At 40.2% G+C, this 26838-nt stretch overlaps 1 protein-coding gene across 1 annotated transcript in view; it reads left to right on the top strand.

The window, feature by feature from the left end:
- The window catches only part of nhsb (Nance-Horan syndrome b (congenital cataracts and dental anomalies)), a 50719-nt gene that overhangs the window by 863 nt on the left and 23018 nt on the right, over nucleotides 1–26838 (top strand). The gene's annotated exons all lie outside the window — the stretch shown is intronic.

Below are 26838 nucleotides of genomic sequence, written 5' to 3'. Positions count from 1 at the left end.
GTGCTCACAGGCAGGCAGGCAGCGCGGAGCGGAGCGGAGGGGCGTGTGTTGCCGCTGCATTGGCTCAGCATCGCAGTCTCGTTACTGCGGGTAGCGCACACCTGAAGCATGTTCAGGCGGTGTTTTTTTCAGGGCCACGAAGGTCCGCCTCGTTCATTTTATATGAAGTTCGGGGTCGAGTATCTATTAAATGGGTTTTGAGGTGTGTGTGTGTGTGTGTGTGTGTGTGTGTGTGTGTGTGTGTGTGTGTGTGTGTGTGTGTTGGGGTTTTCACAGGCGACTCCCCGTGCGCCAAACCCACCCTTTCCACATGCAGCGGCACCAACACAGCATCAATAATGAATCCCGATGTCCGTGTTGCAGGGTAAATATGAACTGATCATGACAAGATATTCAGGTGTCGCTATACTTGCAGTGCATGCGGCTGTGAACGGATCACATAAAATAAGCCTGATTGGCATCAACGAAAGACTCTGCAATTCAGTGTAACAGCGCGTTCTGTACAGCAGCTACATATTATTTATGTCCTCTGCAGTCCCTTCAGTATAAGGCTTTTGATTTTAGACGATCCCTGTAGGGATTTTAGTCCAGTTTTGTGCATCATCACTGCTGTAATCATAATCTGGGACAATCAAAGAAGAGCATGTTGGGGCCTAAAGCTACTGTAGGCTCATGAACTCCCTCTTTAGATTTACCCCCCCAAACCGCCAACAACACACACACACACACACACACACACACACACACACATCAGAGCATATGTGTCAGGCGATGTCTTTATAACAGAACAGTCTTATACTGTATTGCTCTGTTTACTCCTGTTTGCTTTGGATTCGGATGAATGGGGCTCTGATGTCGAAGAATACATGGGGTCTCTTGGAATTAAACTGTGTGAGAAAGACCGTGTGTACGTTGTTGTCTAACAGAAAGGGACAGTCCTTGCACAGTGCAGCACTCAAAACACACAACAGAACCCTTACACCTCACTATGCTAAACTCCTTCAAACCTGTCGGCAACTCAGAACCAGAAACCTGTCTGAAACCTGTTGTGCTCAGAAAACCCTGAAATATTGATTTGTTGAGTGGATTGTGCACCTATATCCCTCCAGCCAGTCAAAACACACAAGATAAGCATTACTTATAGCACACGCTTTTCCAAAGATGCAGCACTGTCAGAGTTTTGTGAATCTCCAATCCAAGAATGCCACAGTGAGCTAATGTAACTCTGGACCTGTGGTTCCCAATGTTGGAGTCGAGACCCCTACAAGGGTTCACAAGATAAATCTAGTGGGTTTCACAGATAGAAATTAGAGAAAACTAAATTCTCTTACATAAATGTATGTTCATTTTTCAGAATTTTCTCTGATCTTTACTTCGCTGTTGTGAAAAGCTGTAGTTTAACCCTTTCAGGCTTCTGAATAGAACTCATTTTGGGTTGTTGATTTTGGGCTATCCCAGACAAACGTTCACACCTCTGACAGAAATGTGTGAAATCTTTGGTTTTCAATCAAAATAATGGTCTTAGATCCTCAACACTGGTCAACTTAAAGCTTTCTTGACCCAAAACCTGCATCAAAACTCGGGCAGTGTAAGAATTTGGAACCAAATTCTCCCAATGTGACTGCTGGTATGACCCGCTTCTACAAACACGCCAATCACGATACAGCTTAAATTGATGCGGACTACACTGGCAAGCTAAGGTATTGCTACTGCTAAAAAAAAGTATCACAAACGCCGTTGTCGAAAATAGGAATTTGATGTTGCCGCGTTACAGCTGGCGTTATGGTCTCCGCCTCTTCCTCTTTTGATTTTTTTTGGCAAAACAGGCAGATGTGATGCAATGACACGTCTTTTCCTGCATCTGCCTTTTTTTCGGTTTAGATTGTAATAGTAAAATTCACCATATATCCATCGCACAATATGATATGCCTCAAAATTGATCACATAAACTGTTTATGACCAAGACTTTATTAGTCCTGTCTTGCACAGTGTGATATCTTATGAACACAGTCTACAGGCGCCTTTTTATAGATATGTTACCACTGTTTGGATGTGTTATGTATTGTTTTTACTGTGAATCTGGGATCTTTATTCATCCTTCTCTATTTTGGTCATGAGGTATTTCATTCAACACATTTTGGAGGGAAAAAGCAACACAAAATAACCTAAGAAAAAAATACACTTTGACTGTCTGTGTGGGACTTCAGTTTGGTTGTGGGGAGAGTTTGAGTCCTCTGTAGGCCAATGCTTATACTTGGATGCCCACCAAAGTTTTGCTATTTTTATTCAGTTTTCAAAAGGGCTATTATCTTCCCTCTTTCTCCCAAATGGCAGCAATAACCCCCGAGGAGCTGAATATCTCTGTGTACACACAGACAGAGATTCAGTGTCAGTGACAATAGAGTTTCCTCATGTGATTGTGGAGCGTATCAAGATTCAAGGCGGCCAATATGGTGCTAACTTGGACTGATCCTGAACATGGCAGTAAGAAGTGTTCAGATGGCGTTCAGACAGTCTGTGTCTGTCGCAATCATGGGAAACAATATGTCGTGTGGGACGTTTATCAGTGGTGAAGCAGTCTGTACTAGTAGTCACACGTTAGCACTAACAATAGTAGCCATCCATTTACACACGGTGTTAACTGTCAAAAAGTCAACTATAGTACAACTTTCAGCTTGTTTGATGATTTGTTTTAATTGACTGATTTGCACTGTCATTGCACTATTTCTGTCTTGGATGACACAAGAAAAATAGAAGGTTCTCCCTACACAGGACACACAAGTATTACGTAATGTTTTTCAGTAGTCCATCTCACGTGTCTGACCGAAAAGATTCGCTTGTTTTTTAATCAATCCAGGTGTCTACACAGTCCACTCCACGTAACGGCTTGAGATTGACTCGCACTACCTACGTGTAAATGTGACCCAAACCATATTTTTGGGCTTCAGGTCTTTTTTGTTTTATGTGTGGAACTAGAGAAATTACATGTTGGGCTCTAAGTGCTACCAATATTTGGGTGACTTACACTCAATTCAGTGCCTGAACGCCTCATGTGCAGACATGGGCCCTATTTGGAACATCCACTTGCCCATTATATATTAGCCATTTTGTAGTGCTATTCAAATTTAGACAATTGATCGAACTAGACCATCGTCCATTGCGTCATCTCGCTAACAGGTTAGACGCTAATGTTAGCTGCTAGCTAATGTGATTTTATTAGCTGTTGAGAGTGCCTAGCCTTGCATGATACTCCTCAGACGTCTTGACCGAGCAGTGGCTCGTGTCCTTTTCTGTCTGTCAAAAAATTATTATTAAAACGCCTGTCAGAACACATACTGACAAAAACAGTAAAGACTGCTCTGTAGATGCAAATTAAAGCATAAAAGATAGTGTGTATTTTAATGTACTTCACGTGATGCAGATGCTCTGGCGTTTGTTTATGCAATGGAGATAATAATTACAAATATCCAGCGCATAATTATGTAGCAATTTAACATCCAAATAATAGAGTCTGAAATGCATCAACTGCTGCCTGCACTTACAGTATACCCCAGTGAGTCTTCTACGTAGCTAACACTATACAGCGGGTAAGTGAGTGAACAAGTGGACAATCTGAACACAGCAATCATGCAGCGGGAGAGAACTGAGGATTGCCTGTTGTAGTTTTCTGGAGCCCAGAGCGCTGTATGCCATGTCCAACTAGCTTCTTTAATTTGGGGATAAAGCCAGCGAACATTTGACATTTTAAAGATAATGGGAATTCATCAATTATTAAAATAGTTGCAGATTAGTTTCCTGTCAGTCGATGGGTTAACTGGTCGACTAATTGTCTCAGCTTGATCTTTCCTTAAGACTAATTTAATTTTGTTGTCAATGCTATGTGCAGTGCAGTGATATTGATGCTGCCTGTATGTACATTATTATTCTCCTCTTTGGTTTTCACCTTATGTATGAGCAGTTGTATGAATTTTGTTTTAAGTGAAAAGCATCAGTCTCAGAAATTTAAGTGCTGATGATAAAGGTCGCTCTTCAAAAAGTTACAGTCTTTCATGCCCACAACAACTAAAAGAAGTACTTCATACATTAAGGTTAGGCTTTTCTACAGCCTGAGAGGAAGACTCAAGGTGTAGCAGCAAATGTCACGTCTTTAAAGCTCCACCGATCAATATGTTTTGTATAAACAACGAATCAAATGACTATGTGTAACGTGAGAGGGGGTTGTTTGCAGCTTATGTGAACGCACAGCAAATTATCAGCCAGTTCTGCAGCTTTTAGCTCACTGTTTTGATTCTACTGTCCAAAACACGACTCTATGGTTGAGTCTTACTCTTCTCATCAGTCCCCTACCAGCTCAGCACCAGACTGCAGCCTGAGCAGAAGAACTACAAATGTAACTGTAACTAGTAAAAGAATTCAAATAATATCCAATATTGACACAAAAACAATCAATTCAGCTATTTAAAAAAAACAAGCCATACACTGTTGTTGGTCTCGGTTGTTAATGAACCACTACAAATATGTAACACAACGAGAAAAATAACAAATGTAGTCATAACTTTGCTTATATCTGGTGGGACTACAAGGCTAGAAATCAGGAAAAACCTGGAATAATGCATGAACGTGCCCAAGTCAGACCAACAGAGGGTTTACTTTGAATCATTCATTTAGTATTTGGGCTTGTTTTTCACTGTTATAATATGAATGACTTGAGTGTAAAACACTCACTGTAGAGTTACACGTTTGGGTTCAGGAGCAGAATCGGTAGCAATCCACAGCATACACTCTGCAGGCACTGAACACACACACACATGCACACACACACACACACACACACACACACACACGGTGGAAGGGATTTTAATGTGAAAATATTGGTCTGTAGCAAATATATTATACTGCTCTGGCAACACTGGTTTCTTCCTGGTATGCCATTAAAGCAAATTTGACTTTGAATTTGAATTTGAGATAGTATGGCCTGTGGCAGCGGGGGACTGCTCTATCTCGCTAGTCTGCATAGTAACAGGACAGAGAGGGAGGCCTGCTTTAACCTTTTAGCTGAGTCAATCTCTCTCTCTCTCTCTCTCTCTCCCTCTCTCTCTAGCTGGTCGTACATTTTTACTCACTATCTTTTGTAGTACAACTAGCAGCAGTTCTGAACCACAGATCATGTTGTTGAAACAGTTTGTTAAGGACAAAATGAAGGAGAGAGAAGCGCAGAGAGAGAGACGGAGAGCTAAAAAGTACAGTGTGTGATTCTCAGTGGTCTGGAAGTAAATGTGTTTCTTTTTTCTGTTTCTCACTCGCAAACACACACACACACACACACACACACACACACACACACACACAAATCCTACAGTGAAAAGAGAAATAGAGACATATTTACCAACTTCATTCTGTGCTACTGGCCAACAGGCTTAATCTGTACTGTGTGTGGTTCAGGGATCTGATTTCAAACGCACAAGGCAGGTTAGGATACACTCTGTCCAGGCACATCTTGTCTGTCTCACACCTCAGACACACACACACATGCACACGCACACCTCACACACACACACACACACACACGCACACCTCACACTAAGAGCATCAATTCAGATGTTTCCAGAATCCAATTTGTGTGATGATTTATGTGCTCTTGTTTCTCTCTCACAGCATCTTCAGTGTCTTTGTCTCTGCCTCCATCTGTCCTTCCCTCCATCTTTGCATATTTGTGTCCATTCTCCTACCCCCCCCCCCCCCCCCCCCCCCTTTCTATACCTCTTCCCTCACTGCCCTACTTTCCCCATCATCATCAGCATGGAGAGACTTCTGCCTCTTGACAGCATATTTAATGTTTAATGCACTTTGATTTCCACCCAGACACTTACAAGCCAGAGAGGAGAGGAGAGGAGAGAAGAAGAGAGGAGAGGAGAAGAGAGGAGAGGAGAAGAGAGGAGAAGAGAGGAGAGGAGAGGAGAGGAGAAGAGAGGAGAGGAGAGGAGAGGAGAAGAGAGGAGAGGAGAGGGGAGGAGAGGAGAAGAGAGGGGAGGAGAGGAGAAGAGAGGAGAGGAGAAGAGAGGAGAGGAGAGGAGAAGAGAGGAGAAGAGAGGAGAGGAGAGGAGAAGAGAGGAGAGGAGAGGAGAAGAGAGGAGAGGAGAAGAGAGGAGAGGAGAAGAGAGGAGAGGAGAGGAGACAGAGTTAAACGGAGAGACAGAGAAAGACAAGGGAAGGCCATAGTTGTGCAGGGAATAGCTTGTGATGTGAGAGGCATGTGGGCAGGAATGTATTTTAGTGTGTGGAAGGATTGCCCTGGATACGTGCACATGCATGATGTGTAGTAACGTTTAGTATATTAATGTTTAAATGACATTTTCTGTAGTTAAATCAGAACCTTGTGTGGAAATAATATCACAGCAGGATAAACAGTATGGTCTCTATGATGGAGGATAATTTACCCCGCAACAAGCTAAGCTGCTGCTGACTCATCAAAACTGAAAAAGAGAGAGAGAAAAAAATCTAATGTACAGGCTAAACACGTATGGGCTGACTGATGCTTACTTTGAGCTGTTTTATTCAACATGTTATGAACAATAGGTCACGTTTCATATACTCTATATGTCCACCTTGCCTGTCCTCAGAATCAGCAGCTGTCAGCGTTAGTTTTTATCTCCTGACCTCCACAGGCTGAGAGCGGGTTAGTTGCTGTTTTGTGCTCACAAGAGGACATGGTGGCAAAAATAAGACAACACTGGATTTAGAAGAAAAAATGCTCCAGGAAGCATAAAAACTAAAGTAAATTCTGTATAGATGCACCTGTGGATGTGCAGATAATATAAAGCCTCACACTCACTACACTTTTTTCCACAGAGCTTTTGTTTTAGTTGGTTTTGGACTGTTTCAAGAATTTAAAATGTTATATTTTTTCTGCACCTTTTAGTTTGCTATGGTCACTTATGTTCTGGCAGCTCCTCTGAGCTCTTAGCTGATGTGACAGCATGCAGATATGTCAGGATACTGAGGTAGAAAACTACCTTGTACTGAGGTAGAATAACATATCCTCACACAACTGAATAGAAACTAAATAAAATTATTTGAAAGGGTCAAATGATATTCCCACTCTGCAGCCCCCACAGCACCCTCTTCCCACGCTACTGGTGAAAAGACAGAAAGAAACAATATGAAACATACAATATCAATAAACATGGCAATAGCAAGTGTGGATAAGACCCATTTTAACTTGAAGATGCACACTTCACATATACAAACAACACTACAACCATTATAATAAAATAAATCAAAAATATCTCTTTCAGCTTTCACTATGAGAATCATTAGGTGTAATACAGTATCTTTCCTTCATTAGGCCGTCAGCCAATCAGAGGCATCAAAAGACACTGATCTGTGTGTGCACTGGATGAGCAGCTTTAACTGAAATAAACAGTCCACCTTATTTAATGTTTAATACATGCATGGAGGCATCCAAGTGAAAATGGCACATCATCTGGTGAGAATGAATGTACTCATTTGATGCAATTAAATGACTGTATTAACAGAGCACATTAGTTTTGATAATTTTGTGTTCAAGGGGAAACTGACATTTCCATCATTAGCGTGACGATCAAAATGCAGAGGGTGAAGGCAAGAGTGGAAAGGCTCAGAGAAGAGAGGACTTAATCTGTAGATCCTTTTTAAAATGATCTTAATTATATTGTGAAGAGCAGACTTGAAGCAATCTCTCCTTCTTTCTCTGTTTTTCTTTCCTGTGTATTGTATCTCTTTGTGTGTGTGTCTCTCTTACTTGCTTTCCTACGCTGCCGTACACAAACATAAACACAACAAAAACTACCACAACTAAATCAAAGCATATGGTCAGCATATGTCCACTCATGTTACCACAGAAACATGTGGCCATGACATGGAAGGTCACAAGAGAGGGATGTGATGGTATTGCATGTTGTACACTTTGTTATTATTATGTGCACAAGACAACAGAGCAGCAGCAGCAGCACTGCTTGACTTACACACACACGCACGCACACACGCACGCACACACGCACGCACACACACACACACACACACAACCCGCTGAACTCTGCAAGCCTCTTCTTTCTGTATCTCATGTTATCATTTGAAATTCTGCTTTAAGTGCCTCGGTCTCTGGTGCTGTTGCAGCGTGCAATAAAACATGCATGTAGAACTTCTTGGTCTGTACATCACAGCACTTGGCCGGCTGGATGGCTGGCACACTGGCTTTCTGGAGATTATTCCTTGTCTGTGCAAACTGGCCTCTGGCTTTTTTATGTTTGTTATAGTTCTGCTTATAGCTGAGCAGTTACACCAAAAATAAACAAAACTATCCCAAACTGGTTCATTGGCTCACATCATCAAGGAGAGAAAATTGGCTCTATAAAACACAGACTAAAGCAAATAGTTGCTCACAGGTGTAAAGTGTATGCTAAATTTGACTGACATGTGAACTTGACTAAGTATTCATGTGGTATTGGTGAATTTTTATGATTATTTCTTAGTTTATAGTTCATCCTAACTACTTTTTTCTTCATATTTGAATGTCTAATATTGAGTAATAATAGTTTTATTTAAATATGTTCATGTCTCTTTAAGACAGATCGTCGATTTTATGTCACTTAAAAGGTAGAGTAAGCAATTGTAATCTAATACACTTTTTAAAAACAAATTCAGTTGATATCTCCTCATGATTCGCTAGCTGTTTGTTGTGTGTGTGCTGAAAAAAATTGAGCACACAATACTACTGAGAGGAGTTTTGATGGGATTGATTGGGGGATTGCAGACAAGGGATTGGTGCGTAGACTGGAGCTGAAGGCTATGATCAGGCAAGGGGGAAGAACCGCGTTAACGTTGATGTTTGTATGTTGAGGTTTGTATGTTGAGGTTTTCCAGCAGTGGAGACTGCACGGTCAGACTGGGAAAGAAATTCAGATTTGGACTAATCTGCTACGACTGGCCCGCACCACAAATGACAGAGAGATGGAGGGGACAGAGAGTAAAACAAAAATTACTGACTTTAAAAACTTTATGAATGTTTTGCCGGTACACCGGCCGGTCGATGTGGCAGCGCACTTGATACCGACCTACTGCTGTCGTGATGGGAAGTCCAACTATGGTGGAGAGAAAAGCATTTGGTTTATTTTCTAATTTGCCAAACATGTTGTTGGTGTGACGTTAGCTGTGGTAGCAGGAGAGTTGTGAGTATCACTGTCTGCAGCTGGTGTGATGGCTTTGGGAAACTATCTCGTCCTTTCTGCTCTTAGCTTTGCAGCAGCAACTGTCCCCTCTGTTGTCTCGTTGTTTGCTCTGTATCACGTTATTTATCTGTATAAAACACAAAAGAAACTGTGTGTGAACTGTGTTTTGGACTTCTATGCAGACATAGGGTGGCACTGGATTATTTTTTAATTTTATCAAGTGTATTTTGTATGAGGAACATCCATATGCTTTCAGGTGTGTGTGTATAGGATATGAAACTGAGTTAAACTACCACAGGAATTCAGCACATAATCTTGAGATAGTGATGACAAATGTACTTTAAAGTTATAAACACAGGTGCAGACTACAGATTCTTGCACAACAGACTTGTATATAAGTCACAAGCAGTGACAGCTTTGTTGCATTACAGTTCTGTTTTCTAGTAAAGCTTGAGGCGGTGTGAATGTGTCTCTGTGTGTGTCTGTTTGTGTCTCTAATGCATAAATGTCCCCCTGATGTGTGTGTGTGTGTGTGTGTGTGTGTGTACACATTTGCGTGTCAGCCTCCTGTGACATGCTAAACTGAACTGTCCTGAACTGCAGTCATCTCTGCCTGGAGACCCCATCATCATCACCATTCCCCCAAAATCTTTGACAGATGGCTGGGGACCAAAAAAAAATGCACACGCTCAGCGATCTCTCTGGGTCAGCGTGTGTGTGCGTGTGCGTGTGTGTGCGTGTGTGTGTGTGCGTGCGTGCGTGCGTGTGTGTGCGTGTGTCAGTGTCTGTGCACTGAGTGGACATCTCTGGAATCTAGTGACTCCAGCATACAGCAGTGTACAGTGCTGCAATTCCACAAGCACCAATGAGTAACTTTTTTTCTTCGTGTACCATTACATAACAACAGACTTCAATAGACTCTGAAGTCACTTCACCCAGATGTTGTTGGTTACAGAGTCACTAATCATTCGAAGCAGGAGATTGTGGAAAGGAAACATACAGTATCTAGTGTGTAAACAACGAATGAACCGCTTGTGATCACGACCTCTTCTCTGTTAGCATTTCGAAGTACAGCTTTACATGCACTATGAACACGGTTTACCCATGTTTTGGAATGACAATAGTATTGAGGTGAGCTGAAAAGATTAGTTGATCATAAAAAAACTGACAGGAAACTATTTTGATAATCAGAAATACTTTTTAAACAAAAAAAAAAACTGGTTTCAGCCTCTAAAATGTGAATATTTTCTGGTTTTCTTGGTCTTGTAAACATTATATCTTATTGGACAAACATCACATTTTAAGACCTTGGACTGTGAGAACTTGAGATTGTTGAGAATAATGATCAAAAGAAGATTCATCAGCAAGAGTCACTTAATCGAAAATTATAAATGTTTATGGGGCTGTGGTTCAGGATGCAACATAACACAAAGATTCAACATAAAACTGTGTTAAGTTGCTGTTTAGCTCCTAATAAATAACATTTATGGATGTGTTTTTACAAACCTATTTGGTGAAAGAGATGTAGTCATGTAGATAACTATTTTAACGATTTCTGACTAAGCTTTTAAAATTAATACGAAATTTAAAATATGAATGTCACAGAAGGCTAATGTCTTTGACGTGACTGTTACAGACACAACTGTCTGTCCACATGACGGCAGTTTGTTGCAGCTTTAACCTTAAAATTAACTCCATAGAGTAGAAAGATGATACTGTTAATCTGCATGATGAACTTCAGTTGAAAGCTTATAAATCATAATTCCACATATTTTTCTCATTTATCTTCAAAAGCTTCTCTCTGTATAAAAATATACATCATGTTTGAACGAGACTTATTGACAGTATTTTGGAGGGACAAACACGTATAGTAGACAGATGGATAGATTCTCTTTCATTCTCTTTCTCTCTATCTCTCACTCACTCAGTGATTTCCTCTCAGCATCACAAGAAAGTCCCACGCAGAGGCTCTCACAGACGGGTGTTTTTGTACTTTGCAGGGGTGCTGTTGGCAAAGAGCAGTCATGTTACAACAGACAGAGATAAAAAAAAATAAAAAAAAGGAGAGAAAAAAGAAACTGAAGAAAAATAAAACTGGACTTAATGATGAGTGAGCATGAAAAGGACCATTTCTGGTTCATCTTAACACAAGACACATTAATTTTACAACGATATGATGATGAGTTTTTAAACCGAGTCATTTTTGACCACTCTTTGAATTTAAAACCAATTATCTAAATTTCATTGTGAGAGATTAGTTAAATCTACTGGGACTTGCACCTACAGGTTTTGGAGCTATGGTTCCTTCTTCCTTGGCTGTTACTATACTAACCTATCATTGGAATCACCAGAGCTGTCAGTTGTTGTCGCCTGGTATTAGCAGGTGACAAAAATAGGATAGGGAGCCAATTATATCAATAATGTTGTGACCATGTGCTTGAGCTGGGTTCAGAATATGGACAGCAGAGATTATGAGTATCAACTGGGGATTTAGGGGCAAAGCGTGGGCAGTTGAGATGATTTTCAATGGAAGAGCTTCTGGATGGACTTAGTAAACTATCAGCGTAAGATGGAAACAGATGGAGTCAGAAAAAGCTTAGGAGAGGTTGTCTGCTGCTTGTTTTAAGGACTGAGCTTCTCTTAAGGAGTTCCTTAGAAACAGATTGCCTTTGTAAGAACCTTAGCACGCCGTAAAGAAGAGCCAACCTAATTGGACTAGTAGCAACCCCTGCCTTGAAACATGCTCACCATACTGTGAAGACATATGTGTGTGTGTGTGTGTGTGTGTTTGAGTGAGAGAAAGAGAGGGAGAGAGAGATACTGCTCTACAGTTCCCAACAACATTAAAGTGTGTGACCACACATTATAGATTAAACTAAATTTTAGTTTAGTCTCTTTCCAAAGCAGCAACAAATCTGTGCTCATTAAACAAGCGTCCTATTGGTTGCTGATACACTGTGTTACGGCGAGGTAAATTAATCCAATTTCACAGCGGGCTGGTGAGAGGTGAGGACAGCCGAGCCGAGGCTGCACTAATTAGCCATATATCTGTCACTATTGATTGTATCAGAGAGCCTACCAAAGCCTACCACTTTCTTATGCATCAAACACAAACAGACACATACACACCATGTACAGACACAGACACACACTCATGCACTCCTCACAACTACAACCCGTTTTCCATCACAAACAGGCACTCCCTTTTTTAGGAACCTCTGATAACAGGAAGTCCAATTTATTTTCATACCTGAGCCACGCAAACGGTGCAGTGAGAAGTGACAATATAAGCAGAAGAGTGTGAGTATGCATTGTGGGGAGGCTGTGCATGCGTGTTGTATGCTCTGTGTCCTGCTTGATGAGTGCACCAATGTACCTCCGGATGACAGGCCGGAGATGCGTTAACTAAACGCTGCAGGCATCCACAGCTGTTACAGAGGAGAGGAGAGGAGAGGAGAGGAGAGGAGAGGAGAGGAAAGGTGAGGATATAAGAGGGAAAAAAAACACTAAAGACTGGAAGAAATTGTTGAGCTGTGCGGTAAGAACACGAGAAGAAGAGGACGAAGACTTAGGAACAGTGGTGCTTTGAGCGAAAAGCTAACAGTGACAATGCTAGCAGGCTAATGTTAAGTAGGTTTAACATTTACTATGTTTGCCATCTTACTTTAGCATGTTAGCGTGACAGCTGGTATTTATTTGCAGATGCTTGGTGACAACAGATGAAAAGTTAAGAGATCACCAAAGATTATACAATTCATCCTGAGGAGAACATTAATGTTTGGACTAAATTTCATGGAAATCACTTTAATAACTATCAAGAATTTTTACTCAAAATTCCCATTGTCGACCTTGTGACACTAGAGCAAAAGTTGAGGAGTTATCGGTCATTAGGATTCATCCTGTGGGCACTATGGATATCTGTACTAAAGTTTATGACAATCCATCTAATGTTGTTGAGATCTTTCAATCTGGACCAAAAAGTGGGAGAATTATATCAGAGGTGAGGGACAAAGAGTTGTTTATCCAATATTATACAGTACTAATACTGCAGATACAACATGTGTAAAATAATTACAGTATCCTGACAGATTCTGCTCCCATTCTATGATAGTAATTATCACCACAGAGTCGAATAATTACAGTAGCAAGAAATTACAATTAACCGATTGTGTGACTTACTGGGGACTCCCCATCACTATTGTGCATATGTGCGTGTGTGTGTGTGTGTGTGTGTTTGAGCCTTACCCAGCAGATTACTCCACTGAGGCCAAGTCCCTACAGATGACATGTGATAGCAGATTAATAGCCTAACATATTAAAGTCACAAACCCTATTATTTCCCCTTGTATCACTGCTTAATCAGTTAATATCTAACAGCTGAGGACTTCAACAGTCAGAGCTCCTCTGCGCCACCTTCAGCGTCATCTAAAATTAATCACACTGAATTGGTCTATGGTTCATCTTTTATGTACAATTGTTTACCTGTTAAGGACATAATGTAACTAAATGTGAGGACTGTGCAACTGATTATGACAGAAAACAAAAATCAAAGGACGTTGATTGCACTGACTTGCAAAATATCTAATAGACACTAAACCCTTGACAATTAATTCATTTTACTAATTTTATAGTTGTTTTTATTTTATATTTGCTAAAGTCAGGGAAAATGTTGAGATAAAGATATAGATTTTCGGCAAAGTAGGGAATAGTGTGATGTTGTTATAGAGCCATAAACACCACAGAGAGGTTGGATGGATCAATAATGTGTGGATGGATTTTGTGCCTAAAACGAACTAATCATTAACCACAGAATATCAGAAATCAGTTTTATTTTTGCAAAAGTAACAATTTTGGAAAGCACTGACAAATGGTGTTTGCTGAAAAGGGGCAACAGATTAGAAAACACTTGAATGTGTTGTGGCGGAGGAACTAAGAGTTGCCAGATTGGGCAGTTTTCCATCCAACTGGGCTGTGTTTTATTTGATTTGGGAGGCTGTGATAATTTGAGCTACTGTTCGTACCATTTGGACGCTTTCCTCCAATTAAAAGTTACAGGCTATATTTCACACTGCTGTGTCCAGTCTGCCTAAACTTTAAGAAAAAGAGGAGCAGTTGAGTTCAGTGTCCTCTCAATCTCAGCATCCAATATCAGAGGACTGACGACAAAACCAGAAGTGATTCCAGTTAATGACAAAAAGGTTGAAAGTTTTTTTTTTTTTTTTTTAAATCATATTCAGTTTCAGGTCAAAACTGTTACAACAGCTGTAAGAAAGCTTCAATCTGTTCATATATGTGAAGACTGTTTTTAATGTAACATTATCCAAAAGTCTTGGTGGGGCTTGTTTTAAACAGTAATCATGGCTTTGGCTTCACCCACACTAATAATCATATGATACAAAATGGCCCCAAAACACTTGTAGTCAGCCACTGAACATATTGTGAGATTCTCAGTCCCAACAACACAGGACAAACCTAATAACGGCTATATTGATATAAGTATGTGATAAAACTGTGTGTGTGTGTGTATATGTTTGTATATGTTTTAACAAAATATTATCCTACCCAACTTATGCATTATATCATACACACAAAACCCTCTCTCTGATTAAAAAAAAAAAAAAAAAAGCAAAGAAACAAGTTATCATGGGCGGTTCTGAGGTTGTGATTGACAGTTTGGTGTTAGTTAAAACTGACAACACTGACCACAAAGTCCCACATTCTAGTTAAAAGCCTGGCTGCCATATTTCAGAACAAAATAAAGCACTGCACATACAGTAATACTGACAGACTCAAACCAAGTGTCTGTGGCCAAGCAAACCAGACCTTTAATCCATGCGTGTTAAAGTGAAGCGGGGCCATATGGTTTGCAGTGGATCAGAAGCAGTGATCCTGAGGATGATACGGCCCCAGCTGAACCTTTGTGCAGCGCATTTACACCATCTGATGTTTATCGTTGTAGCGTGGTCACAGCCCTGATAGAACCGATCTCATACGATCACATCGCTCATTATCACATATGGCAAAAGGCTTATGCATGTTAATGTAGCTTTGGCAATTTGGTGCCTGTACCATTTACACTACTGAGAGTAGTTTCCCATTTCACAAGGTGAGATCTCACACAAGAGGAGATCAAATGCTTTCTTTTCTCTGCAGCCAGATGTATAAAAGATTTCATACACACACACACTCAAGCCTCTGCATGAATGTATGTACAGTATGCACAAACGCTCGTACGACACACTCAAACACACAGATGCACCATGACCAACACTTGGATGTCCCACAGAAACTGGGCGTCCTCTCATCCTCGGGATAAAAGGGGAGATAATGCATTATACATTGTCTCCTCTCTTCAACTGCTCATTATAGTACAGTCAGAGCTTCTGCCTAAAAACAGGTCGTTTCTAATGAGACGAGGCTGGATACATAATCCCATCATTTTCATCCAAGTGTAATTCTGTAGTGATTTTCTGGGTGTGTTGCTGCCTTCTTGCCCCATCTCGTACAGATGCCAGTGATGTTCAGTCAAAATGACCAAATGGTTTATTGCAGTTGTTTGAGAGCTTTTTGTTCCCTGTGTATTCTGCTCCTGTAATTTCAGATTAATATTTATGACTGAAGTGAACAGTGCACTCATTATTTACACCACATTACAGTTGAGTCCATATGCTGTCAGGAGTGCTGTCTCGATCCATGGCCTGCACTGATGAGGTGAATCCAGGTAAAAGTCAGTAATCCTAAGTCTATACCCATCACAGATGCAGATAAAGAGAAGTTGATGAATTAAAGAAGAATTTTAAACTTTAGGATTATTAAAATGTAGATTATGTGAAAGGGGGCTGCTGCTCAGTACCAGGAATATATTATTCAGTTCTCAAGCATAGTTAAGTACTTTTTCATTCTACTTTGTCACCTTGCCCCTTCAAGATGTTGATGAAGCCTTGCCAACATTGTACAGTGGCTGGGAAGCTTAAGCAGGTCATGACATGGCTGTTAAATTGGAAACCTGGAGCTGAGGTGTAGAGAGAGTCCGACTATTAGCATATTGAGACTTAGAGCATGTCTGTCCCTACTGCTGTTCAGAACTTGATCCAGATTTCTCTTCTGGGTGCGAATGTCTGTCTGAAATTCTCAAATTGTGCCTCTTGTAGACACCTTAGTTAAGTTAGTTAAGAGAGTTAAGAAGCTGTAGACAGATCAACTGTATGTCTATTATAATAATCTGTTGTATTTCTATTGTCTATGACTCCTCATTATGACTTGCTTTTCTTTATTAGTTTATGTTGGTTTATGCTCATCTATTCTTTGTGAATGCTTAGACCAACGAAATATATGCCTCCGAATGCTGTTTACAACTAGACTCCATATTTTGGTATTATACTAAGTAAATATTCTTAAAGCCACGGTGATATGTAGTCAGGGCTGTGGTTTCAAAGCCTTTGAACAGATTTAGACAGTAAATACCTTGCTTAACCCCACAGTAAACCGATAGATAGGATAGGACTGACACTGATCTCGTTATGTTGTGTCCTTTTGTAAGAGAAGCAAGATTGAGCGCAGGATTGAGCTTAGAGCTCGTTAATATAGCTGCATGACCCTGCCTGGGTCCGGTCATTGAGGGCTGAAACTTGGCTGTGACCGGCCAGTGATCCCAGTCATGGAAAACACAAACAGCATGTTCTCATGCACACCCTGAATGACAGGTACACAGATGGCCAGCAGAGATAGTGACAGGGCTGGTAAAACCTTAATGGATTTTTTGACAGTCCAATGTGGCGGTCCACCATGATTTGTCCCATTATGCCCGAAGGCCAGTCCAAACCTGCTGCTTTTTGTGTAATTTGGACTCATTGCTGTTATTGTCTCCTAGTCATTTGGCATTTCTACTGCTGTCATATCACTTCTTGATTTTGCTTTAGATAGCCTACAGGTTAATCTTTTAAAAGAGTAATGAAGCATAAATAGCTTTATTTCCACTCAATACTTGAACCCTGTACTCTTCAGGCCTGAAAGGCCAAATACCTTAAATACTTGAAAACCTTTGTATATTTAGGCAACTGAACTTCACTCGAACTTCCTGGCACTATTTGTTTTTTGGAAAACTGGTTTGCTTTACTATCTACACAAATACAGTGTTTTCCTTTCATTTCTGTACTTACTTTAAGCCCTACCAAATCATACATCCATCCAACTTGCAGACTGTTACACTGCCAGACTGCATGAATGCCTGCATAAATTTGTGAGTCTGCATACTTATGTGGTTAAAAGTCATCATGTGAGATTCTGCTTGTTAGAGAAATTGGTCCAGTCAGCTCCCATTGTCTTATTCAACATAGAGGAAGAGGATCACATTACTGTTCAAAAGTCCAGATCGGAGCCTGGTCTTCATTAAAGAAGAACAGACAGACGAAAGTAAACAACAGCTTCATGGACTGAAACATTTTTCTGTGAGAAAAGGCTCCTCTGCCATCAAATGTTCAGTACAGAGCCAAGTTTGTCTCCAAGCAGATGAAGAGGGTTAGAACTTCAGTGTGGTGGAAGTGTGTTTCACAGCGAATACAAAGGATTAAGACATTAACTGATAAATAAATATTAAATAAATACACAACCAAGATGTTTGCGGTAAACAGTATATAGTTTCCAGAAATCCTTACTCTTTCTCTCTCTGTCTTTGACATTACATGCCACATGGAAACTGTGTTTTTACTTACTGCTTTCACATAGTGATATTTTCAAGTAAGATATTTGAATTAACTTTAATATTTTTTTAGACTGAAAGTTTATTCTTGATGTGGGAAATTGAAGATAAAAAAATCTCACCACAAGGTCTATTTAGTAGCAGTTATGGGGCTTATCATCCGTCCAGTTGTGTGATATTATCGTACACACCACCTACTAAATTGACCTTGTAGAAAGATTGTTTTGTCAAAGCCTGTTTCCAAAGTCAAAAATGAACTTTCATTCTTAAATTAAAGTTAACAATGACAAGAAATTATCAGAAAACTGAATCTGAACACCTGCAATTAAGTGACAAGGCAATTTCATGTGCTGTGATCCGACTGAAAGCTCCAGAACAGCTACTACATGGACCTTGTAGTGAGACTGTTTTATCAAAACACACACATTTCACTCTGCTGAAATCTACTTGAAATCTGTGAGGATTAAATGCAAGTGAAATCCCCTCGTGGGGTTTAAAATCTGTGTTTTTGTATCTCCAACTCCTCCAAAGCTGTCAGAATCGTTCAGTAGATTCAGGAAGTGATTATCCATGCGGCCATCCTCTGCCAGCTCTTCCTAGATTCAAAGTGCACACTTTTGTTTTCATCTGAACTCAGAGGAAAAAACTAAATCTTTAAACACTCTTTAAACAATTTATCTAATAAGACTGACATGGACAAGACATTAATGACCAGTTTTTCAGACATTATGTGCTTTTGGTAACACTGTATTATCGTTCTATGTGCTTCCTCCTCTTCTTCTGCTTGTTTGGACATCTGATTGCTTAATAGCCGGTCAGCTAAATTTACTAAAAAGTTAGTTACCTCTGCAGCTTGCAATAGTGTTGAATAAGACATCTGGTAATCCTATCACTAAGTTTCTGTTACCCACTTAACTGGACCTTAATCTTGATTGAAAGATTAACAAAATGTGAATTGTATAATCACAACTAGTTGCTCTCAGAACAGCTAAAGTAAACCTACAGTTTTTAGGGAAAAGAAATATATTAGATGGTTGGTTCCGCCAATAAAAAATAATTATTTTCTTCCACTTTAAGGGGGATTTATAGGTGTGTGTTAAGAGGTTACGGCATAGCCACATGTGTAGTTGCTGTCGGTTACAAAACGCCTACCATGCCAAGAAAACAGGGAAACACCCAAGAAAAATCCAAGAAAATGCAAAAAAAACCAAACAAACAAGTAAAAAAAACAAACAAACAAACAAAAAAACACAATGTTCATTTTCATTAAAATTTGTAATTTTTAGTGTGTAGGTTGCTAGCTTGGTTGTTGTTGTTTCCAGCAACAGGCACATAGCGAAAGGGGAGGAAAATGTGGCATGTTTACACTCACAGTCTACATCCAGTGAGTCATTGGGCTACAGAGATACCAAGTGGAGACCGCAAGAACTGTGATTGGTCAGCTTCAGTTGTTTGTCTTTTCTCCTATATGTTTCTGATGACAGTGAAGTGTGTGGACAGTAAATACAACATTAAGCGAGTCACAGTAATGAAGAACAAAATAGAAGTTACTTGGATGTAACTCAAGTTCTATAAGTAAATATCTATTGTAAATGCTCAGAGAGTCTTCTTCTAGAGTAACAAGGACAGCTGTTTCTGGATAGATTCTAGATGTCGCCTTTAAATCGTAAGATATCTCTTAAAAAAATCGAGAGGAAACTGTCTGTGTAGCTAGATACCCCTAAAGATAAACAAGGAAAGGCAGAAAGAAAGCCACTGGCACTATTTGGCGCTGCTTTGCAGGTTTTCCTCACACAGGGTTTCTTAGTCCATTCCAAAGGTTTTAATATCAATTCTGAATCTCTTGAAGCATCTATAATCAATAGTCTTATAATAGTAATGTATCAAATGACAGTGTGAAATCAATGTGAATGGAGTCACTTGTAATGAGTTCCTGAACCAGTAGCTCCCCTCAGCTTTACGGAGCTTTATAGTAAGTAACTCATTGCTTAGCTGTTCGGCTGCAACTTCTCTGTTTTGGTTCACTCTCATCTCTCTCAGTGTCATACAAATGCAGTTCATTACAAGCTGCTTAGTACAGCTGAGAATTTATCAGTTAAAGAGACAGAGACAGGAGTTGGTAGAGACCAAAAACAGAGCTAATAGGAAGTGAATACTAGACTTAGGCCTACATTCATCAGACACAAACACCACTCCAAATGAATGATGCTGTTGCTCTGTAACTGATGGATGTGTAAATAAGCAACTATTTGCTAACAAGTTTTCCATAAGAAGAAAGCCACTTGGAAAAGAGTGCCTACATGCATCGATGCATAGAATCAGAGAACACACGGTTTGAGCATTAAGATTCACTCTTGACGATCGGAACACACATCTGTGATAAAATGCTCCGAAATCAAGGTACACTTACTTGATTTTCTGATGCTTTTGACAAGGACAGCAACCGACGGTTACTTTCTTTACTGATCATCCGATCATGCAATTGCTTCAGCTATACTTTCAACAATATCCCATGGTATTCCTCAGCAAAAGAAACTTGTTCGGGTGTAATCATGTGAGCTAAGAACAGAGACAGCAATAATCTCTTTTCCCATATGCAATTATCTGTTGCCACATGACTGACGATGAAACCTGAGCTAGTACCATTTGCTGACAGGTGAAACTACAAAGTGAACCTGCGGTTTATAATATTGCATCACACGAGCATTACGGTCATCATCAACATCTTTCCTCCTGTTTGAATTCTTTCAGTAAAGGTTGTGATGGTTTGGATGCTGATTGGCTAATTACCATCAGTATCTGGTCAGCTGAGGAGGTGGAGCAGAGACAATACGATCATTACAGTTGGTTGGCCTCCGGGATGCAGCCGTGGTTGAAGTGTAGAAGGAAGAAGAAGGGGCGAAGGAATAAAGAAGGAGTGGTGAAGGGAACAAGAGATAAAAGGACGACGGGGGGAAGAAGATGACAGAAGGAGATAGAAGGAAAAGGAAGGAAACTGTAACCATTGTACAGTGCAGAGTGTGTGCGTGTGTGACAGTGAGAGATGTTATGTGTGTGCGGGGGCAGTGTGTAACAGAAGAGCAATAAGGCCGGGGTTCTTCGAGGAGACTCACTCTCACTGTCACATCAATCAGACTACAGCATCACACACACTCACGCACCCAACACCCCGGCTCTGTCTGTGCTCTCATTAGTGCCGTTGTGGAAAATACAGCATGGAAGTAAAGCCATGAGGCTGATTTTAATTTAATCGTTTATTTTAGAATTTACTTAAAAGAAGAGTTTGACATTTTGGGAAATACGTTTATTTGCTTTCTTGCTGAGACTTAGATCAGAAGATTGACATCACTTTCATATCAGTGCTGAAATATGAAACTAAAGCCAAGCAGCTTGTTAGCTTAGCTTCGCATGAAGACTAGAAGCAGGGGGAAACAGCCGTGCCAGCTCTCTCCGAAAGGCTGCGGAGTTATCAACATATCTGTCCTGCTCTTCAGCTGGCTGCAGAGATTTAATGTACTGAAGAAGAATAACACAGTTGTGGACAACAGAAACTGTAAGAAACAGCCATATTCATTTATTGATCTATACAGACTGCCTTACTGGAGTTCTCGCCATGATCACATTAAACTTTAATTGTATTATGCCGTTTTAAACACATCTACTGTTTTTTCTTCTGTGTTTAATTAAATCTATTTATATGTTCAGGATTCTTCTGTAATTGTGGTGTAAGTATTTAGTTCGCTTTTGTTGACAAAATCACCAAATTACTGTAAAAGCTGCGTGTATTCTCAGAGCAAAATGCACTGCCTCAGCTAAACTCAGCTCCCAAACTGTTTGTGCTTCTCCTCTCACCGGTGTGCCAGTGCACTCACTGACTGTGAATGTCATGGTCAAGAAAATACCAAGCTGCTGGAGCACTGCTTGTGCTGGTTGTAGCACATCCATGAAAAACTGTACTTAAGTTTAAAGCGGAGAAAATAAGCCCCAATCCATGGGTGGGGTGCGGAACAAAAAAATAAATTAAAAAATCTAATTCCAGGCACTCAACTGCAAGATTTAAAAACAAAAAGGTAAAATCAGTATAGGCTATACTGCATTATAAAAATATTATTTATTATTATTTTTGTTATCATCGTGTATTTGCACTTAACACTTTCATTTCTGTACAGATCAAACAAACAATATACAATGTTAAATTTAGTGAGATTTAAAGGTGGTAGTAGGTGGATTTTGTCACCTTTGGACAGAGCTGGGCTAACTGTTTCCAGTCTTTACGCTAAGCTAAGACTGCAGCCTTATATTGAACAGACAGATTGGTATTGACATTCTCATTATACTCTCAGCAAGACAGTATGTACGTGAATTTCCCAAAATGTCAAACTACTCCTTTAAGATAATTTAGCCAACCTCGTTCCTCTTCCCACTAAAGCATCAAATTTAAAGATTCACACAGGTACACAAACTTCTGCAAAAACTGCAGAGGTGCAAGTGTTATTTATAATGCAATGACAATATGGGTACAGAATATATTATAGTTGTTGCCTTTCTGCATCGGCTCCTGGGAGGAGATTTAAAAATGGGGCAGAGGAGATGTAAAATATAGGAGGCTTGAATTTCTGGTTGAAAGGAAATATCTGGTCTTTCAAATATGTCCACAAACTATATACATAATCACAAAGCATAGACATTAATATTATTGGCACTGGCGCACGCACACACACACGCACACACACACACACACACACACACACACACACACACACACACACACACACACACAGGGCTACAGGGTGTGCCCAGCATCAGCCAGAGTACTCTCTGTGCCTGCTCTCTTACTCCTGGTGCCCTTATTGGTTCCTGCCCAATCCGGCCGTCCAATCACATCAGGCAGAGCGAGTCTGTGCATAGACTTGCAAATAATCTGCAGTTTTACAATAACACCCCACAACCACCACCATTATCTCTTGTTTCTTTCTACATTCGTATCTGATTCTGTTATCCTCCAAAAAATGATGAATGTCACGTGGTGAATGTGAATTACCTGCCAACTTAACTCATCCTCCTTTTACAAGGCGCGTCTGTCCTGCTTTTGTAAACTATATATATTCTACCTTACATACAGTACATCCTATATTGTAAGTGCACCTTATTCTATTTATGTGGCGTCGCAAAATGCATCTGTAAAAACTGTTGTTGTTTTCCTGAGCCTGTCGTTTAGTAGAGTAGAGGCTTATAAAGCTGTAGTGAATTATTAAGCAGGGTGAATTATGGGGCTGGAGCGAGAGACAGAAAGAGAGAGGAGGGGAGAGAGAGAGAAAGAGAGAGAGAGAGGTCTGGACAAAAATAGGTCAACCTAGCAGTGGCAACCCAGGGAAGTAGAAATGATTCTCACTCTGAGGAGGAGCTTTGTGTGTGTAGGTGTGTGTGTGTGTGTGTGTGTGTGTGTGTGTGTGTGTGTCAGGGGAGGTTGCATATTTGTCAACAGCTCATAGTGTAATGCTAATTCCTACAACAAAGCAATTTAAGAGGAAAAGTTCCCTCCACATGCGATGAACAAGAGCTAAATATCAATACACATGTAGATCATGTTCAAAAAATAAATCTATTCTGGAAAGATGCAAATAATCTGAAGACTAAATTTGGATTATATATATTGATTTTTTAAGGTTTTTTTTATTCTTTTACCAAATCCCAGTGGTGCAAAGTAAAGCAACATATGATGAGCTATAAAACATATTGTTAAAAATTTAACCAGTTTTCTCACCTCTATTTGCCTCTTATGAAAAAGCCATATGTTTCAGATGTCTGTGAGTTGTTAGCGGTTCCATCACTGACACGTTTCCCCTCTAAACTTCTCAGATGGTTTTATTTCAATGATTGTTCGAAGCAAAAATAAGACAAAAAACAAAAAACAGGAAAAGGAAAAACAGAGACAATAATTATAGTCGTGTTAATGTTGTAGACAAGGGCCACATTTCAGCTTTTAAAAAAGCACAGTATTTGTCTGATTTCATCAGAAAGTGTGTGTTTTGCTTCTACATGACTGGACTGTGGCTCTGAAAGTCTTGCTTGTCCAATATTCTTTATACCTGTACTTAATCTTGTTATTTTTTTACATTTATTTCACATTGGGTTGCATTAACCAGAGTGATATGGGAGGAGACTGTGGTGTAACTATGAACCATAAACTAACTGTCAGGTTCGTACTCAGTTTGAACCAGATGTTACTAGATGTCCAGATCTTCAGATTCGTCAGCAATTAGAATCAGTCAAATCTGAGCAATGTAACGAGCATCTTATTAGAGCCTATAGCAAAGGAGAAAGTCAGATGATTTAGTATAAAGAGCAAGTCCAATTTAAGAGGAGGTCGGGGTAAAATACAGGACTTTCACACAGAAGACCGCTGTTTGTTTCCCACACGAAACCGATTATCCACGACCACTGACAAATTCCTTCAACCCAAAATATGATCTTTTCCTAAAACTAACCAAATAGTTTTGGTGCCTATTTACTGTTTATTATTGTAACCATGGTGAAGGTGATGAAGGTTCAGGCTGTAGGGGCGGGTAAGCCTGCTGCTGTATTTCAGGAGATGCTCCTATGGGTGGCATCAGAGGGCAGGGACGAACGGCCTAAATGGCTGTTCTGGTTGGAGGGCTTGTTGCATGATAAGGAGGTAGTGATGTACAGAAGTATTTTGTTTTTGTTGTTAAAATAAATGGGAAAAAAAAGTACGTAGTTGACAACGTTTAGTGGCCAAAAGTATATGGACACTTGTTTACTACTTTTACTTCCAAAACCAGAGTCTTTCAGTCTCAAGGATTTTCTCCCTTTTGTCCCAGTATTAACGAGGTCTGTCAATGATGTCTGACTCACTTTCAGAAATCAAATTCATTCTGAAGATGCAGGATGGGCTCAAGGCTCTAAACCTGAAATATTCCCCCAGACCAAAAGAACACAAATATATGTAGCTGTACTTTAAGCTATATAGTGTAATTGTGTGTAACTGTAACTGAACAGTGTCGTGAATTGATATAATGTTAAATTGTGTCTTTTTTTTTTTTTTTTAAATACTCTGGGGAATTGGGACTCATGACTTCAGTATTTCTAAAATCCTGGCTACTGGCTACCCTGCTCATCAGTGTACCAGTTTCATGAAAAGAATAAGTCTCTCTTAGATCCATTACATTATTTTCTGCTCAAATCAGGTCTCAGATTTACCGTTTATATATAATCTGCTGGTTTCTATGGCTGCTGTTCACATCATAATCCTGCTTGTGCTATACTGCAGCACAGACAGAAGTAGTTCAACAAGAGTTCAGGAGGAGGCAAGAGTAGTTTTTTGTTTCATAGTGTGATTTTACTTTGTAATCAATTTTTTATTATCGGTGGAAATATTGGCTGCAGAAGAAGAATCCCAACATCTTAAGTGCCGTCCATTCTGTGGGGAACAGATCCACCAGTTGTTACCAAACAGCCGAGAGTGTTACCACCGAGCAGAGTGTCACCCCACCCTGTGTAAGACCGAGAATGTGCATGTGTGTGTGTGTGTGTGTGTGTGTGTGTGTGTGTGTGTGTGTGTGTGGAGGGGAAAATTCTGTGTGTTTGTACGTGTGTTTGTGCGCGTACACCTTTGTGTGTGAACCCATGAGATGAAAATACACACATCCTTATTCGTTTTCTGCGTATGTGTGCGTCTGTGAAGGGGTGAAGAGGTTTATGTGTGTGTATGTGTGTCTGTAAAAGTGTGAGAGAGAGAGAGAGAGAGGTAGAGAGAGGAGAAGCATGACCTACATTTGGCAAAGCTCATCGTATGAGCATGAAACTGCCTAACATCACCCCAGAGCTCCTCAGCACAGAGCCACACGATTGGCTGCTTTCAGCTCCAGCCTGACAACAGCACTGGCATCACCCAGGGGGAGGGGGAGGGGAGAGAGAGGCAGAGAGAGAGGAGGGCATAGGGAGGAGGCACATACATTAAATCCAAAAGAGGAGAAGATGCAAATAAATGATTGGATAAAAAGAGAAATGAGAGAGAGCGTGTGAGAGAGAGGAAAAGGCTCCAATTAGAGACAGTGAAGCTTATGAAAGTGTGTATTACACACACTTTGGGGACAAAAACATGTTAGAGCTGGTCACATTATGAGGACTCGCATCCATTTGGGGACAAAACCTGGTCCCCACAAAATAGACTTAAATTTTAGGGTTAAGACTTTTTAGCCATGCTAGCAGCTTGGCTCTAGGTAATGGTCTGACAGTCCACTGCCACTTTCATACAAAATGTTTCGTCAGTTATTTAATGGATTGCCATAAATCTTATAGAGACATTCGTGGTTCCCAGAGGATGTATCTTAATGACTTTGGCGATTCCCTAACTTTTCATCTAGTGCTGTAGCATCACAGTAATGTAACAGTAACGCCTTTGGTGAGCCCGTCACTTTTCGTCTTGCACCCTCATCACCTCAAAATTTCAATCTGTGCATTACAACTAATATCATTCCCATTCGTCTGATTCTGACTTTCTGTTTAGTGCTAATTAGCAAATATTAGCGTGCTACCACACCAAGATGGTAAACGCGGTAAACCTGCAAAAACATCAGCTCACTGTGAGTATGTTAATATGCTGACATCAGCATTTAGCTCAAATTATCACTGTGGTATCCTGTGGCTAAGTGCAGTCTAGCATTGTTGGAAATCCTTACGCTTGTTTTGTTAGGGGTGAAGATTGGGTTCATGTTAGGCTAAGGGTTGGGGTAGGCATAGTGTGGTTATGGTTAAGGTCACGGTTAAGGCAAGGTTGTGACCAAAAGGAAGTTTCTCCGTGCGCACACATGCTATATTTGTGTGTTTGTGCATAGATGCTGAGTTTGGTGTCTTTGGTCATGTAAGTTGCCACAATAGAGTGGGGATTTGTAGCATGGCACCCCCCCCCCA

The sequence above is a fragment of the Seriola lalandi genome, unplaced genomic scaffold (assembly GCF_002814215.2).
Source record: "Seriola lalandi dorsalis isolate HSWRI2012SDOR001 ecotype SW California unplaced genomic scaffold, Sedor1 jcf7180002053712, whole genome shotgun sequence".
NCBI lineage: Eukaryota > Metazoa > Chordata > Actinopteri > Carangiformes > Carangidae > Seriola > Seriola lalandi.
This window is presented reverse-complemented; position numbering and strand designations above follow the sequence as displayed.